Consider the following 18,952-nt stretch of genomic DNA (forward strand, 5'->3'; position numbering starts at 1 on the left):
TAGGGGCGTCTGCCGCGTTTTTGGTCGTGTCTATCGCGTTCGGTGTGAAAACACAGTTACCCTGACTAAAGAAATCTAGCGAAACGCCCCGGGTTGCTCAGTCACTAATTATCGTTACTGTACTTTTATTACAACTATTGTACTTTAAATGCAACAGGCTGCACTCTGCTTCAGCTCCTGTGCGGAACTGATTATTAAGTATCTTCAAACAGCAGCATGTTTTCAGTCCCTTGCCAAATCTTTAAAGACAGTAACACCATTTAAAAAAAAAAAGCTTGTACTTTAGTAACTCCTCATCAATAACTATGGACATCAAGAGAAAACTGTGGAACTGAAAAAAATGTAAGAGAAGAGCTTCAGATCCTGGGTGGGTGAGGACAGAGAAGGATCAGTGTTTTTTTTTGTTTGTTTGTTTTTTATTTCAGATTTGAGAGAAACTTTATATTTGAGTTTGTGATGGTTCTGTCCTCTTTGTGATTACAGGAGCTGCCCTCATATTCAGACCTCAGCACCACCTGTTAGGGTCCATGGGTCGTCAACCCAGTGTTTTGTGTTTTTGGTTCTTTGATTTTTGTTATTTCATTACAGGGAGTGCAGAATTATTAGGCAAATGAGTATTTTGTCCACATCATCCTCTTCATGCATGTTGTCTTACTCCAAGCTGTATAGGCTCGAAAGCCTACTACCAATTAAGCATATTAGGTGATGTGCATCTCTGTAATGAGAAGGGGTGTGGTCTAATGACATCAACACCCTATATCAGGTGTGCATAATTATTAGGCAACGTCCTTTCCTTTGGCAAAATGGGTCAAAAGAAGGACTTGTCAGGCTCAGAAAAGTCAAAAATAGTGAGATATCTTGCAGAGGGATGCAGCAGTCTCAAAATTGCAAAGCTTCTGCAGCGTGATCATCGAACAATCAAGCGTTTCATTCAAAATAGTCAACAGGGTCGCAAGAAGCGTGTGGAAAAACCAAGGCGCAAAATAACTGCCCATGAACTGAGAAAAGTCAAGTGTGCAGCTGCCAAGATGCCACTTGCCACCAGTTTGGCCATATTTCAGAGCTGCAACATCACTGGAGTGCCCAAAAGCACAAGGTGTGCAATACTCAGAGACATGGCCAAGGTAAGAAAGGCTGAAAGACGACCACCACTGAACAAGACACACAAGCTGAAACGTCAAGACTGGGCCAAGAAATATCTCAAGACTGATTTTTCTAAGGTTTTATGGACTGATGAAATGAGAGTGAGTCTTGATGGGCCAGATGGATGGGCCCGTGGCTGGATTGGTAAAGGGCAGAGAGCTCCAGTCCGACTCAGACGCCAGCAAGGTGGAGGTGGAGTACTGGTTTGGGCTGGTATCATCAAAGATGAGCTTGTGGGGCCTTTTCGGGTTGAGGATGGAGTCAAGCTCAACTCCCAGTCCTACTGCCAGTTTCTGGAAGACACCTTCTTCAAGCAGTGGTACAGGAAGAAGTCTGCATCCTTCAAGAAAAACATGATTTTCATGCAGGACAATGCTCCATCACACGCGTCCAAGTACTCCACAGCGTGGCTGGCAAGAAAGGGTATAAAAGAAGAAAAACTAATGACATGGCCACCTTGTTCACCTGATCTGAACCCCATTGAGAACCTGTGGTCCATCATCAAATGTGAGATTTACAAGGGGGGAAAACAGTACACCTCTCTGAACAGTGTCTGGGAGGCTGTGGTTGCTGCTGCACGCAATGTTGATGGTGAACAGATCAAAACACTGACAGAATCCATGGATGGCAGGCTTTTGAGTGTCCTTGCAAAGAAATGTGGCTATATTGGTCGCTGATTTGTTTTTATTTTGTTTTTGAATGTCAGAAATGTATATTTGTGAATGTGGAGATGTTATATTGGTTTCACTGGTAAAAATAAATAATTGAAATGGGTATATATTCGTTTTTTGTTAAGTTGCCTAATAATTATGCACAGTAATAGTCACCTGCACACACAGATATCCCCCTAAAATAGCTAAAACTAAAAACTACTTCCAAAAACATTCAGCTTTGATATTAATGAGTTTTTTGGGTTCATTGAGAACATGGTTGTTGTTCAATAATAAAATTATTCCTCAAAAATACAACTTGCCTAATAATTCTGCACTCCCTATATATTCTAGCTTTGCTTTATGGGTTTTAGGATTATTCTTAGTTTAGGTTCTCTGGGTGGGGTTTGGTTAGAGTTTTAGTGTTCTGGTTTTCTGTCTGTGTTCCATAGTTGCTGTCTCCCCTGTCTGCTATATCCCCACGTCCAGTCAGCGTCTGTCCTGGTCCCACGTCTCTGTTCCATTTGTTATAGTGCCTGCCTGAGTCTGTGTTATGTTTCCTGTTTTACTTTGAAAGTCCATGTCTGATGTTATTGTGTCTGGTTTTGCTTCCCCTTGTCTCTTTAGGCCTGATTTGCCCCAGCTGTGTTTCCCTCCTGTTACCCATTCCCTGATTGCTCCCTCTGTGTATTTAAGCCCTGTGTTTCTTTGTGTCTGTGTCGTGATCTACTCTCATTTATGCTGTGTGTGCCGTCTGCCTGGTCATGTAAGTTTATTTGGATTTTTGTTACGTTTTGCCATCTAGCAATAAAAGCTAAGTTTTGAGTTACTTTCCGCCTCCGAGTGTCAGCACATTGGGTCCTTCTACTTCCGTTCCTGCCTGCACACAGCCCTAACCTGACACTAATGATGGGCAGATGAAGCCCCATGAAGCACTGAAGCTTTTCATCCAATTGGTTCACCCCAACGCGAAGCTTCATGAAGCTTCATTTGCTCTAGCAGGACACCTACTGGACGTAAAAATAATAGCTGGCATGAATTTGAAGAGTGTGGCATTTTGCACACAGCCTGTAAATGTCAACAACAAAAGGAGTGTGTAAAACATGTATATTGTAGTGATGGCAGTACACTGTGTATATTTATAGTGGCAGTATGGGAAATGATTATTTGGAAATGCTTGAAATGGAAATGATCATTTACTGTGAGGTGAGGTGTGGTTGGGGTGTGGACACACTGAGGCTTGAGCCTCAGTCCTGCCTGTTCACATTTTATTCTGTAAAAACTAAATTTTCACTGCTTTTATAACCTTTAGTGGGGAGAACATAGCTAGGATTTAATGATTTAACAAATCTTTTGAATCCTTTGTCCTCCACAATGCTAAATGGCTGGGAGTCCTCAATCACCATGCTGACCAGGTCTTCATCTATTTGAGATTGTTCTCCTGAGGAAAGACAACAAAAACAAAGCACAAATATAAATATCACACACGTAACTTATAACAGTTGTATAATATTGTTATATCATTTAGTAACATTACTGCATGCTATATTATCATTGCATTTGATGGCTCACCTGGTCTTGCTCCACAATCGGTGTTCCCCTTATTCTCATGCAAAGCTCTGCAGTGCCTAAGCATGGATGAGGTGTTGTTGTTATATCCCAGCTCCCTGGCACATAGCAAACACTTCACCTTGTACAAAAGTACAGACAGCTTAACATAGGTTTTATTGCACCATCAGTATCATGACAATACATCTTCTTTAGAAATTTACATACCTTGTTGGGAGGAATAAGATCAAAATGTTCCCACACAGGGGAGGACATCCTCCTCTTCTTAGCTGGCTCCATTCTCTCCTGACTTTCTCTCCTCACTCTCATAAACCTCCAAACTCTCTCCAACTCTCACTAACCGCAACTCTCCATCAAACACCCACATTTTGATTGAAGTCTGAGGGGTTTATATCGCTGTCATATCTCGCGGCAAAGTTCGAACCACTTCATGAACCAGTCACGTGGTACAGCCGGGCAGCGAGGCTTCGGACGTCATCATTTTCAGCTCCTCCCATAAATGAAGCAAGCCTCGATACGCGCTTCGCGGAAACGCCCCCTCCAGTACTCGACACACGCTCCGAAGCCTCGATACAGAACGTCCCATCACTACCTGACACCACCCAGTGACAGCAGACAGATCATCCAACATGCTCACATGCTAACAGCAAAATTAACTGATGAAAACAGTACAAAGGTTAAAGTACCACATGTGCTGTCAGTGAAAGCTGCAGCTGTTTTACTGATAAAGTTAAAGACAAAAAGTTCATTCATCGCCCATTTAACTTTGTCACTATATATCAGCATCAACAGGATCTCAGTTTGGTGTTTCACAAAGCTGCTGATCTCAGACCTGCACAGCTTCTGTTTTAAACACTTGATGTACTCAGCTGCAGGAAGAGCACAAGCTGATTTTCTCTGACACAGTTAAATAAAATCTGATGAAGGTCAAAGGTTGTCACTTGTATGTTGAACTACAAACTTGTGATCTGGAATTCTTTCAGTTTTTTTGCAGATAATCACTTTATGGTAAATAACAGACTAAGAGGTATTCGTACCAGAGTAACCAGAGTGTTCATGAAATGCTGGGTTTATCCATCTTCTGGGATGGGCCTACAGAGGAGTGCTGAAGATTTCCCGGTGAGGGAGCTGCTGGTGAAGATCATGAGTCCTACTTGATCAATTCCATGAGCTTCAGTCTTCCTGGTGTTTCTTAAATAAAGCCTCTCTCAGTGGGTCAACAGAACATCTGGCACAGGATAGCTGTGATGAAAGAAAGGGAAGAAGTTTCTCCAAACCTCTGGACCCAGGAAACCCAGCTTAGTCCTCATGGTCTCCCTCACTAGTTTCTCCCCAGCGTGAATGTAGCTATTGATATAATATGGACTCTATTATTAAATGAAAAGAACAAATTAGACTACACCACTGAAAGCTGCTGCTGTTTTTAAAGTTTACATGTTACCAGGATGTAGAGGGCTCTGAAGATTTAAACAGTTTCAGATCCATTACACTCACATCCTTATGTTAAAATCTCAAAGGACAGCATTATATTTTTGATATTAACTCTGGGCCTCTGTGGAGTGTGCAGCTGATCTCATCGCTGTCTAAAAATGGATAAAAAAACATAAGGAGTGCTGAATAGTTTAATCATACAGACTACTAGAGTAACAGATGTGTAGCAAAGCTAACTAGCTAGCAACAAGCCTCCAACCCATTGCGTATGCTAGTGGCTAATCTAGCAAACAAATTAATAACAGTGATTTTGGATGTTTTAGAACCATGAGATGATAAGGTGTGTGTCTTTTTCATAACAGTTACATGGTTGTATTTACCTTAATTGAACGAGTCATCAGTCACGGTAAACCCATCAGCAAATAAACTGGAGCAGCCGGGCTATGTAAAAAGTGTAGGGGGGTGTATTTGCGGTCACGTCCAGTGCGTGGGTGCACAGTCGCTCCACCTCAAGACACTAATGCGGAGACTCTGGCTCCAAAAATGCAAGATGGCAGCCTCCACAAGCGGGATATTTTGGCTTCATTTTTACACAATGGGAGGAGGCGCTGTTGTCGTTAATGTTTGCTACAGTCATTGAAAAGGGGAAGGCAGGAGGAGACACCAGAGGCGGCAGCTCCTAGTGTCAGGTGAACTAAACTTCAGGTAAGAAGTTATGACCTGCAGTCTATCTGGGTCAGATATAAACCAAGTTAAGGTATAGTTTATTTTCGTTGTGCTGATGTTTTACTGTCAGTTACAATAACTGCGTGCTAGTTAGCATGACTAAGTTTATATACAGCTGGGCGGGTGCTATGATGTTATTGATAGTGAACTTTATTTTATTCATTAAGGTTAGTTAGTAGAGTTGCCAACCGTCCTGTAAAAAACTGAATTGTCTCGTATTCAGAGAAAATATTAGTCGTTTCGTGTTGAGGCGAAAAGGAACAGTTTGTCCAGGACTTCAGTTAGAATGGAAAAAGACACAATGCTGGAGTTATTCTGCATCTTTATGCCGTCAGCTGCCTCTTCTCTTATTCTCTCCCCCCCTCTCCTGTTGCTACTTCAATCATGAAACTGATCAGTTATCACCTGATTGGCTTTTCTCTCTTGTTTATCGCCCAGTTTGCGCTCGAAAGAGGAAACCAGCGGATGTTGCGCTAAACAACAGCAACACGTTTATGCAGCTTGATCAGCTGATGTTTGCTGGAGCCACAATTGGAAAAGCTGCTGTTGATGATATTGGTTTGATATGTGGTGAGACGGAAAGATAAAGATGGAACCAGGAGATGTCCTTACTGAATCATCAGAGCTGAACAGGTTTCTGAGAGACAAATAACACCAGGATCCTTGTCTGCACAGTCTTTGGACTGTGCAGACAAGGGAATCTGCCAGTAGGCATTGGTTAAATCCAGCATCATAAACAACCAAGGAGTGCTTATAAAGTCCAGGTCAACCTTTGGCATGGGATAAGCATCAAACCATGAGACCTTGTTCACTTTGTGATAATCATCAAAGAACCGTATAAAACTATGTGCTCACTTCTTAATTACCTTGAAGTACCTTAAACACAACCGGCCCCTCTCAAAACCTGGGACAACTCATCTGGCAAACAGATAAGCATAGGAGACCAAACACTGAGGAACAAATCCTCACTTCATCCTATGATAACAGCATTTTCACCATTTCAGCCAATTCCTTTTTTCACAATTTGTCTCTTCTGCTCAGGCAACCTGTTAGGCCATGGACACACTTTCATGCCAGGCTGCATTTCAAGAAGGTGCACAACACATCTGCAAACTGCTGTTGCAATGAAGGAACAACAGCTTTATTGGAATGTGTGAGATGTTAGTCACAAAGCATTTTAAACATACTCTCTGTTCAGTGTGAGTCTCCTCCTCTGACAAACCTCCACATGTACCACTGAAAACAGTTAAATTAGTTTGAATCGGAAACAAACTACTTGTTCTGAGACCAATTCTTTGTTTTTCACACCAAACTATTTAATAAGACAAACTTTACACAGAGTTAATCAAATATAACTAATGCTTTAACATTATCAGGATTTCATAATAAAAACTACACGTTCCATCTGAACTCTGTGGAGCCTGATCTCAAGTCCAACTCTGAAACCAGAAGAGGATCTTTCTCTCTCTTCAGAGTCATTGTGATCCAGTGATTTCAGTCCTGCATGATCAGGCTGATGTTTGCACAGAGCAGATAATGAAGTGAATGTTTTTGCACATTGGTAACAGTGAAACAGTTTATTTACAGTGTGGGATCGTTTGTGTTCGGAGTATGAACTGAGATTCCTGAAGCTCTTGTCACACTGGTCACAGCTGAAGTTCACTTCCATGTGTGTACGTTCATGTTTGTTACGATGACCTGATTGTGAGAAGCTTTTGTCACAGTGTCTGCACTTGCATGGTGTCTCTCTTGTGTGGATTCACTTATGATTGTTCTTTAAGCTCACGTGCAGTGGTGAAGGATGACCCACACTAGTCACAGGTGTGCATTTTGAACCCAATGTGGAAGAGTTCGTGTATTTTTAATGTACTTGGTGTGTGGAAGCCTCTTCCACATTCTTTGCAGTAGTTCATTTTGTCTCCAGTGTGTCTACGTTGATGTGGTTTTAGGTCCCGTTGATGATTGGAAGTTTTTCCACAAAGGTCACAGAGAAACTCTTTCCCACCACCACAGTTTTCATAATAAAAACTAGAGATGGACCGATCCGATATTACGTATCGGTATCGGTCCGATACTGACCTAAATTACTGGATCGGATATCGGAGAAAAATAAAAAATGTAATCCGATCCATTAAATATCACGAAAGCACCTCACAAAACTTGCGACACGCCGTAACTCACCTCAGAACGTTAGCACGTCGGAGCAGTATGCATCACGTGATACAGCGGCTGTGGCATGCGGGACCTGTCAGTGGTCTGGATAGCATTTGGAGCTTCGCTAGCAACCCGGCATTTCATCTCCGACAAAGTTATCCCCGAGAGAAGTAAAGCAAGTGTGTAAGTCCATCTCTGAATGTTTGTAAAGCATTCCTGCGTTAAGCTTAACAAACGATATATGGAGCGACTGCCTCTTCTTGCTGCTACTTCAATCATGAAACTGCTTAATGATCAGCTGATCGGCTTTTCTGTCCCGAGTCCGTCTCTCTTGTTTGATTTTGGCCGACTTTGCACCAGAAGGAGGAAACCAGCGGCTGAACAACAGCAGCACGTTTAAGCTTGATCAGCTGTTGTTAGAATTTATTTAATATTACTTTCTACACCAGGATCTTTTTCTACGTAGCTGACGCTGGTAACTGTGCAGGGGCGGATCTAGCAAAGTTTAGCCAGGGGGGCCGATAGGGCATTAACAGGGAAAAGGGGGCAAAAAGACATATTTTTCTTTCTTATTCTCATTTAAAATGTCTAGCTTTTAATAAATAATTATCTGACACCCAAAGTTTTAATTTGATGTAAAATGAATAGAAGTCAATTACTGTATATAGTAACTATTAAGTCTAATATACCCTCATAAGCTATAGTACTTTTTCCTTTGGGAAGGTACCATCTGTGCAGTCTGCAATTTTGTTGAAGAAAGATGTTGAATCTATTTAATATTTCTTGAAAAATAATTGATTTCTGTGCATTTTTTTTCACACTGCATCAAATTAAGGTTGATTACGTCGATTAAGCATCATGAGGTGGCGCGTGAGGGGTGGTTCCCTATTTTTTATTTATTTATTTTTGTTGTTGCTGGGAGTTGGAACCCTATTAGTTAGGTTGCTTAATATTTATGCTAAGTACTCTTTAAAATACCAGAATAGGGAGGATGGTGTAGGTTTAAGTTTATTAGATTGATCAGTATTGCTGAACTATGAAATATTTTTTTTTGCATTGAGGTATAACAGAATAGCTTTAGTATAGTTGTTGTTTTAAACTTGAGTATGAACTTATACAAAATGCAGCAAGATATTTAAAAAACAGTTTTGTTGATTAAAAAACACTATATCGGATTCAAATCGGTATCGGCAGATATCCAAATTTATGATATCGGTATCGGTATCGGACATAAAAAAGTGGTATCGTGCCATCTCTAATAAAAACTACAGATTCCATCTGAACTCTGTGGAGTTTACTGATGAGACTTGTTCCAAATAATCAGGTTAGAATTACAGGATAAAAAAAATCAAATACATATCTCACAGTAACTGCACTTGTAGAGTTACTTTCTGGTGTGGATCTGTTGGTGTTTATTCAGGTGATGTGGAGATTTAAAAGTCTTCTCACACAGGTCACATTTATAAGGTCTCTCCTCAGTGTGGATAAACATGTGTTGTTTTAACTGTGCGTCTGTTGCAAACAGTTTCCCACACTGATCACAGCAGTAAACATCATTTCCAGTGTGAATCCGTAGGTGACTATTTCGGTTGTGTTTGTCGTTGAAAGTTTTTCCACAAAAGTCGCAGCTGTACGCCTTAATTCCAGAGTGGGTAACTAGATGCTTCTGCAAGTGGCCATTTTGAGCAAAAGCTTTACCACACAAGCCACAGATGTACTCTTTAACTCCACTGTGAATGAGTTGGTGTTTTTTTAAGCCTCCAGCCCGTCTAAAAGAATTTCCACACAAGTTACAGCTGTACGGTTTTACTCCACTGTGGATGACATGATGTGATTTTAAGTCTTTAGCTTGGGTAAAAGTCTTTCCACACAAGTCGCAGCTGTATGCTTTAACGCCACTGTGGATGAGTCGGTGTCTTTGTAAGCCTCCAGCCTGGGTAAAAGACTTTCCACACAAGTCACAGCTGTAAGGTTTAACTCCACTGTGGATGAGTTGGTGCGTCTTCAAGCCTCCAGCCCGTGAAAAAGACTTTCCACACAAGTAACAGCTGTACGCTTTAACTCCACTGTGGATGAGTTGGTGTTTTTTTAAGCCTCCAGCCTCGGTGAAAGACTTTCCACACAAGTCACAGCTGTACGCTTTAACTCCACGGTGGATGAGTTGGTGTCTTTTTAGGCTTTCAGACCAGGTAAAATCCTTCCCACACTCATCACAGCTGTAAGGTTTAACTCCACTGTGGATGAGTTGGTGTAATTTTAAGCTTCCAGCCCGGTTAAAAGACTTTCCACACAAGTCACAACTGTAAGGTTTAAGTCCACTGTGGATGAGTTGGTGTTTTTTTAAGCTTCCAGCCTGAGTAAAAGATTTTCCACACTCACCACAGCTGTAAGGTTTAACTCCACTGTGGATGAGTTGGTGTATTTTTAGGCCGTCATTCCGAGTAAAATCCTTCCCACACTCATCACAGCTGTATGTTTTCTCTCCCTTTCTTCTGTGAGGTTTGTCGGCCTCCTGAGAGCACTGTTTTTCCGCCTCACGTTGGTCCTGCAGTGACAGAGATACAAACAGAGGCAGTGAGTGAAATGCAGTCGTGGAACAAACTGTAACTCCCTCCATTAGTGGAATTTAATGTGACAACAAACACATTGTTGGTGTATTTCCAACACCTTCTGGTGATAGTGTCACATTACAATGATGTGCAATGAGAGTTGTAATGAAAATGACATTATTGAAGAAATACTGATAAGTGGAGAAAATCTTTTACTTCATAAAAAGTTTTGAGTTCAACAGATGATATTGTTGTTTCAATATGTGCTGATAAAATATGATCTTTGTATTTTCTTCTAACTTCAGTGGTTTTTGGTTGTGAATGTAGAGTCTGTATATATGGAGGAGCCCAGGATGGAAAAGATAAAGCTGCTGTTAACGTGTTTTAAAAACCAACCAGCTGTGCACACAGTTTCAATAACAGTGTAACTGTGATACTTTTCTCACCTTCTGTATTGAAGTCATTGTTTCCTCTGTAGTGGCTGAGCTGAGTCCAAATGGCTGAAATTGTTCCTATGCTGCACCACCAGACTCTTGTCCTCCTGTTACTCAGCTGGGACACAAAAACTATTTAGACGTATTTTATCCCTGACAAAAAGAAGCAGAGCAAATAAACATTACTACACTCCTCAGTGACAACAGTACCTATAAAGCTTCAAGGTAAAACCCCAGAAGCAACTACAAATAGAAAGTCATCAGTTGCATACAAGAACTTGAAAGGTAAAAAGCCACTGACTGTCCTGTATGTCACCGCCTTTAGCCAGGGGATGCTACACCCTGTATATATGTCAATATTACATAGTTCCACAAAGGAGTCCCGCTCAGACTCATTGGTAGCAGTATAAACTCAGCCAACTACAACATTTCCAAGCACCTCATTACCATCCTAGCTCCCCGTGGATGGTAATGAGGTTTTCAAAAAACATTTCAAAAATCACACAACAGCTGTATGTTAGAATTTATTCAGAAATCTCGCAGTCAGAACATGCTATATCATGCTTGGGTAACTAGCAAAACTAGCAAGCTAACCTCCTGCTAACTCGTTTACCGCATTAAATGTAATAAATTCTGTTTTCATGAATGCCTGGATGTTAAACTTCATAGTTACACCTGGTAAAGCACCAATGCTGATCTTTTTATTAAAGATGAAAGAATTTAGACAGTTTTAAACTCTCAGTGATGCCGCAGTGTTTGTTTAACTTTGGGACCTGAAATGGTTTAGGACCCAGATTATTCCCAGATTTGCGAGCACCTTAGTCGGACAAATCCGGGAATAACGATGGCCCGCTTGTATGTTCTACAAAAAAAAAGTGCTTTGTTGTGTATCTGACTGACAAACACAAAACCAGTCAAGTGGCACCATTTTTACAAACCAATTCTGATTCATCCGTTTCACTCAACAATCCACTTTCCTCCGGTTCTCATTCAACGCTGCCGCCGTGCTTTTTCGGCCATGTGTGTATGAACACAAAGGCACTGTGCATGCGCGTTTTACCCATATTCTATCGCGATATTTCATTTTCTTATTGTTGCCTAACAATGCATTACTGTGAACGGCCCAGCCCTACCTTCAAGTTACACACTATGAAAGGCAACAACAAGTTTAATATTCAGAAACCTAAAGTATGTATCAGCAGCAGAATGGAGCTAAAAATAAATGTTTGTTTCAGTTTTATGAAGCTTTGAGTATTTTGGATTAGTAGTACTAACTATTAATGTTTGTTAAAGGTGCAGAATTCTGTGATCAGTGGAAAGGCCAGGCTTGCATGTACAGATGAGCAACGCAGGTGGAATGCAGGGACAGCAAAGAACCTTGAACCTAAACGTCTAAGCCAGATAAACTTCAGACATCACAGGGCAGAGCAGCAGTACGATGTGAACTCCCGGACTGCAGTGACACAAACTCTCCCTAACCCACCATATCACCTTACACATCAAGACTTTATTGACAGCGTTAGCAAAGCACAAGTGGAGCCACTTTTCCTCCTCAAGAACACATTGATTGGAAAGTGTTACAGTGCCTCGCCATCTGCAGGTCCTCACCGCAACAGTTAAGTTGATGAGTAATTCTTTCAGCCACACCAAGCACATAAGCACTTACAAACTAAGCTGTATTCCATGCAGGGCATTCTACCAGGCATATATTCAAGTTTCTGAAAAGCAAGCAGAACAATTACAAGAAGAAACAAAAGAGCAAAGTGCATCTGATTTGTGGCACAACTGTAGGAAACTCAGACTTACAGCAAGCTCTGCTAAAAAAAGTTCCAGTACGTGCCACCACAAAAAATGACAAATTTTTATCTGAGCACATGTACCCTTCTTTTCGTGGGAATTATGAAACAAACTATGGTAAATAAAATGAAGAGCTTGTCATCAGCTGAAAGAACAGGGTATGAACATCCTTCACATGGGTAGTGTTATCAGCATCCAGGAGCCATGGCTCTCTGCGAGTCCTGACGGGGTCATTGACTCAGATGTGCTTCAAGAAATAAAATGTCCTGTGCCAACTTATTCTTCAATCACGGAGTAGCTTACCCAGAAATGCAGCGATATCAAACTGGTAGATGGAGAGCTGCAGCTGCAGAAAACTGGCAGAAGAGGCTATTACATGCAAGTGCAACTTACAATGTTTTGCACAGGGCTCAAGACTGCCACACTTGTGATCTGAACACCTAGTGAGCATGTTTCATTTACAGTGCAATATCATAAACCATTTTTTCATTCTAAAAAAAGTCACAAATGTTGGTATTTTTGCAAAGGTTGCCTTTAAAATTTTTACCTGAGTTTTCATGCAGTTGCAAGCGCTTTAAATGAATGATAAAATAATTGCCTCTAATAACTCTGTTAACATGTTCTGCATAAACACAAACCTAAGACCTTTACAGCCCTTGGGGCTAATCTCTCTGGGACAATTAAATGAAGCCATATATAGTTTTGGCAGCATGTGGCTGGTGTTAATTACTAACCATGGGTGTAAACTTTCATTAAAATTGAGACTTTGCTGCTAATAACCAGCTAGTGCTGATACTAACGCCATTCACCATAGGCTATTATTTAGAAAAAGTATTTTCGTGATTAATTTGTGTGATTAAAATGTGAAACTGTGGCAAACCACATTTAGACTTTCACTTACCGGTGTTGTGCCAAAAGATGATCGCCTGCCTAAAACTGACTTCCAATGTTTCCGTTAGGGCTGCTCAATTAATCTAATTTTAATCACGATTACGATCTGGGCTTTCAACGATCATTAAAAATGACTGAGCCGATTATTAGCCCCTCCCTCATTTATCCGCGACACCTTAAAGGCCGGTCCGTGAAAATATTGTCGGGCATAAACCGGTCCGTGGCGCATAAAAGGTTGGAGACCGCTGATTAAGAGCACCCGAGGGAAGCTCGGAAAGCTAAGCAGAAGTTATTTGGAGAGGAGAGTGACTGCCGTTGGCTGAAAAGACAGGTAAAAAAAAACTTCAGTGGTGTTGCACACTATTTTATATTATTTTTTAAAGTCATTGTTAACCCTTTAAAGCCGGTCAGAGCAGCACGCTCTGTTTTGTGTAACTATTTTTTAAATCCCTGAAGAACCCTGAACCGTGTAAGCTAGCGCAAAAATTTGTTTTGCATATGAAACCGGAGGAGTTGTACTTACATGTTGTGCCATCAGCTTGCCCTCGGTCACGGTTGCCTTCCACATAAAGCTTTGCAAAAATTGCATAAAAAGCGCTTGCAGGAACAAAAACATAATATTCCAGAAACACGCTTTGCCGATCCGATCAGCTGTTCGTAACACTTCCCACAGTGAAACAGAGGTCAGCGCGAACTATCACATGTCCGCCATTTCCTGGCCGAAACCGGAAGTGACGTCATTTTCGCAGAAATTGTAGTTTTTTACTTGTAGGCCTTAAAAGCCTATACTGGTCATGTTTGATTTTTCTGAATAGTTTCTGGGATGCTTAGAACTCGAATTGCACTGCTGGAAATAGTTTATTTTAATGCACCTGCTGTTTTCTTTGCAAATTTGCATCATAGGATTGTTTTTTTGTTTTTCCTGCAGTATATAAAAATTGGTGTATCTCCAAAATAAAACTATGAAGACACTCAAAATAAGTTTCCTGTTATTGTAAACTATTTTTTGCAACTTTTTTGTATTTAAAGCTTTGAGGGATAAGCCTCTTAAATTTCTCTGTGTTATTGTACTTACATTATAACCAATCCGGTCCTTTATCCCACTTAACATATTTTTTCAGAACTATTGTAATATTTGCTGCCATTTCTGCTGTCCTCTTGGCCAACTTACTCTTACAGAAGACATTTTTAATGTTAATGACATTTTTTTAACTGCATAAATAAAGGTTATATAAAAGTCGCTGCCAAAAGCTGATTGCGCCTTCTACCTTGTTACACGAATGTTGTTTGTGGCTCAGTATGACTTTGTGTCATCCATTAGGGATGCATTTGACATATGTTTCACATATTATAGCCCAACAAGTTACTTATAGCAGTTTAAAAACGAGTAAACACTTTTTGGCAAATACCGGAAATCAGTTTTTGGCAGACAATCACTTTTTGGCACAACACCGGGTACAGATTCTGTGTTTTTGTTCGTGTTACTGGAAGCTGTCACACTCAAAGTGGTCCAAGTGAGTAAATGGTAAATGGCCTGTATTTGTATAGCGCTTTTAGTAGTCCCCCCTAGGGACCCCTTTACACACCCAGTCATCAACCCATTCACACACACATTCACACACTGGTGGAGGCAAGCTACAGTTGTAGCCACAGCTGTCCTGGGGCAGACTGACAGAAGCGAGGCTGCCATATCGTGCCATCGGCCCTTCTGGCCAACACCAGTAGGCGGTAGGTGAAGTGTCTTGCCATAGGACACAACGACCGAGACTGTCCAAGCCGGGGCTCAAACCGGCAACCTTCCGATTACAAGGCGAACTCCCAACTCTTGAGCCCCAATAGCTTTCTTCTTTTCTTTCTTTCTTTTCTTTGGTGGTCATAGCCCAGATAAAGCTCCGGGTCGGGGTGTTGCTCTGTGGGCTTTTTATCGATAAAACGAAAGGAGCAAACATAAATTCTCTTTGGAGGGTGTTTGAGTCTTAAAGCTGCCAGCCACGCTAGTTTCCCATCCTCCTTCCTCGGCATAGAGTGCAGTGCGTAGGGCGGTGGGCACGGACAGGCCTTTCTAAGTTGTTGATGCTCAAGGCAAAATGTTTCTAATTCGTTTTTCAGTTTCCTTGAAGTAACAATGCTGGGACCTTCCTGCACTCTTGGTGGCGCTGTCACTTGGTGTTCGCTCGCTCTGCGGTAGAGTATCACTTCCTGTTCCTGCTCAAACACAGTGGTGTTTCTGAGTAGCTTATTTGCTTAGCAATTTAATTAACAACTTTTAAATACATTCTTTTTTCAGCCGAAGACAGCGTAGGCCCCGCTAGCTGTTCCCCGGCAGACCCCAAGCAGCTGGGGAAAAAGGGCAGCTGGGTGACGGTGAGGAGGAAGCATAGTCCTAAACAGAAGCCCCAGGTACACCACCAACCCGTTCATGTGTCTAACCGTTTTTCCCCACTCTGCGACACACCCGCCGGGAGTCAAACTCTGGTAATTGGTGATTCTGTTCTCAGACATGTGAAGCTAGAGACACCGGCAACCATAGTCAATTGTCTTCCAGGGGCCAGAGCAGGCGACATTGAAGGAAATTTAAAACTGCTGGCTAAGGGTAAACGTAAATTCAGTAAAATCATAATTCACGTCGGCAGTAATGACACCCGGTTACGCCAATCGGAGGTCACTAAAATCAATATTGAATCGGTGTGCAACTTTGCCAAAACAATGTCGGACTCTGTAGTTTTCTCTGGTCCCCTCCCCAATCAAACCAGGAGTGACATGTTTAGCTGCATGTTCTCCTTAAATTGCTGGCTGTCTGATTGGTGTCCCAGAAACGATGTGGGCTTCATAGATAATTGGCAAACCTTCTGGAGGAAACCTGGTCTTGTTAGGAGAGACAGCATCCATCCCACTTTGGATGGAGCAGCTCTCATTTCTACAAATATGGACAAATTTATTAAACCCCCCAAAATATGACTATCCAGAGTTGGGACCAGGAAGCAGAGTTGCAGTCTTACACGCCTGTCTGCAGCTTCTCTCCTCTTGCTACCCCCCCAAAAACCCATCTCCATAGAGACTGTGTCAGCTTCCAAAAAGACAAAAGACAAACTAAAATCCAGCAACAAACAACTTAAACATAAACAATTACAAAGAAAGAACAATACGGTATCCACATCTGAACCAAAGAGTAAAACAGTGAAATGTGGATTATTAAATATTAGGTCTCTCTCCTCCAAGTCTCTGTTAGTACATGACTTAATAATTGATTATTTTGATTATTGAATTGATTATACAAATTTTATTTACTCTTTCTTACAGAAACCGGGTTGCAGCAGGATGATTATGTTAGTTTAAATGAATCAACACCCCCGAGTCATTCTAACTACCAGAAATCTCGAAGCACAGGCCGAGGGGGCGGTGTGGCAGCAATTTTTCACACCAGCCTATTAATTAATGAAAGACCAAGACAGACTTTTAATTCATTTGAAAGCCTGATGCTTAACATTGTCCACCCGTGCTGTGAAACTCAGAAACCAGTCTTACTTGTTATCATCTATTGTCCACCTGGGCCTTACACAGCGTTTCTGTCTGATTTCTCAGACTTTATATCTAATTTAGTTCTGAGCTCAGATAAAATAATTATTGTGGGTGATTTTAACATCCATGTAGATGCTAAAAATGACAGCCTTAACATGGCATTTAATCTGTTATTAGACTCAATTGGTTTCTCTCAAAATGTAAAAGAACCCACCCACCACTTTAATCACACTCTAGATCTTGTTTTAACATATGGCATAGAAACTGAACATTTAACAGTGTTTCCTGAAAACCCTCTCCTGTCTGATCATTTCCTGATAACATTTACATTTACAATAATTGATTACACAGCGGTGGAGAGTAGACTTTATCAAAGTAGATGTCTTTCTGAAAGCGCTGTAACTAAGTTTAAGAATATAATCCACCCACTGTTATCATCTTCAATGCCCTGTACCAACACAGAGCAGAGCAGCTATCTGAACGCTACAGAGGTCGATTATCTTGTTAATAATTTCACCTCCTCACTACGTACGACTCTGGATACTGTAGCTCCAGTGAAAACTAGGGTTTCTAATCAGAAGTACCTGACTCCGTGGTATAATTCTCAAACACGTACCCTAAAGCAGATGACTCATAATCTGGAGAGGAAATGGCGTGTCACAAATTTAGAGGATCATCATTTAGCCTGGAGAAATAGTTTGCTGCTTTATAAGAAAGCCCTCCGCAAAGCCAGAACATCTTACTATTCATCACTGATTGAAGAAAATAAAAACAACCCCAGGTTTCTCTTCAGCACTGTAGCCAGGCTGACAAAAAGTCAGAGCTCTTTTGAGCCAGCCATCCCTTTAACATTAACTAGTAATGACTTCATGAACTTCTTCACAAATAAAATTTTTATCATTAGAGAAAAAATTACCAATAATCATCCCACAGATGTAATATTATCTACAGCTACTCTTAGTACCATTGATGTTAAGTTAGACTCTTTTTCTCCAATTGATCTTTCTGAGTTAACTTCAATAATTACTTCCTCCAAACCATCAACGTGTCTTTTAGACCCCATTCCTACAAAACTGCTCAAAGAAGTCCTGCCATTAATTAATTGTTCGATCTTAAATATGATCAACCTATCTCTAATAATCGGCTATGTACCACAGGCCTTCAAGCTGGCTGTAGTTAAACCTTTACTCAAAAAGCCATCTCTAGACCCAGCAGACTTAGCTAATTATAGGCCAATCTCCAACCTTCCTTTCATATCAAAAATCCTTGAAAGAGTAGTTGTCAAACAGCTAACAGATCATCTGCAGAGGAATGGTTTATTTGAAGAGTTTCAGTCAGGTTTCAGAGCTCATCACAGCACAGAAACAGCTTTAGTGAAGGTTACAAATGATCTTCTTATGGCCTCTGACAGTGGACTCATCTCTGTGCTTGTCCTGCTAGACCTTAGTGCAGCATTCGATACTGTTGACCATAATATCCTATTAGAGCGATTAGAACATGCTGTAGGTATTACAGGTACTGCACTGCAGTGGTTTGTATCATATCTATCTAATAGACTCCAATTTGTGCATGTAAATGGAGAGTCCTCGTCACACACTGAGATTAATTATGGAGTTCCACAGGGTTCAGTGCTAGGACCAATTCTGTTTACATTATACATGCTTCCATTAGGCAGTATCATTAGAAGACATAGCATAAATTTTCACTGCTATGCAGATGACACCCAGCTCTATCTGTCCATGAAGCCAGATAACACACACCAATGAGTTAAACTGCAGGCATGTCTTAAAGACATAAAGACCTGGATGGCCGCTAACTTTCTGCTTCTTAATTCAGATAAAACTGAGGTTTTTGTACTCGGCACTTGGAGTCATTTTTGACCAGGATATGTCCTTCAACGCACATATTAAACAAATACACTCAACAAAAATATAAACGCAACACCTTTGTTACTGCTCCCATTCCCCATGGGATGGACGTAGAGACCTAAAATTCATTCCAGATACACAATATAACCATCCCTCCCAAACAGTGGTCACAAATCAGTCCAAATGTGTGGTAGTGGGCACATCTGCTATATTGAGATAAT

The 18,952-nt window shown here is 41.1% G+C and overlaps 1 pseudogene across 1 annotated transcript; it reads right to left on the bottom strand.

Moving 5' to 3' along the window:
* Nucleotides 1-6,633: 6,633 nt before the first annotated feature.
* LOC146578577 (uncharacterized) lies at nucleotides 6,634-18,302 on the bottom strand (annotated as a pseudogene). Its single transcript, XR_014891473.1, has 3 exons — nucleotides 12,323-18,302; nucleotides 10,669-10,809; nucleotides 6,634-10,218 (listed from the first exon to the last, which is right to left on the bottom strand). The product of XR_014891473.1 is annotated as an uncharacterized LOC146578577 (transcript).
* Nucleotides 18,303-18,952: the final 650 nt, after the last annotated feature.

Source organism: Mchenga conophoros, linkage group LG3 (assembly GCF_057382185.1).
Source record: "Mchenga conophoros isolate Kocher_MC1m ecotype Shallow Benthic linkage group LG3, M_conophoros_male_GT1.1, whole genome shotgun sequence".
Classification (NCBI taxonomy): domain Eukaryota; kingdom Metazoa; phylum Chordata; class Actinopteri; order Cichliformes; family Cichlidae; genus Mchenga; species Mchenga conophoros.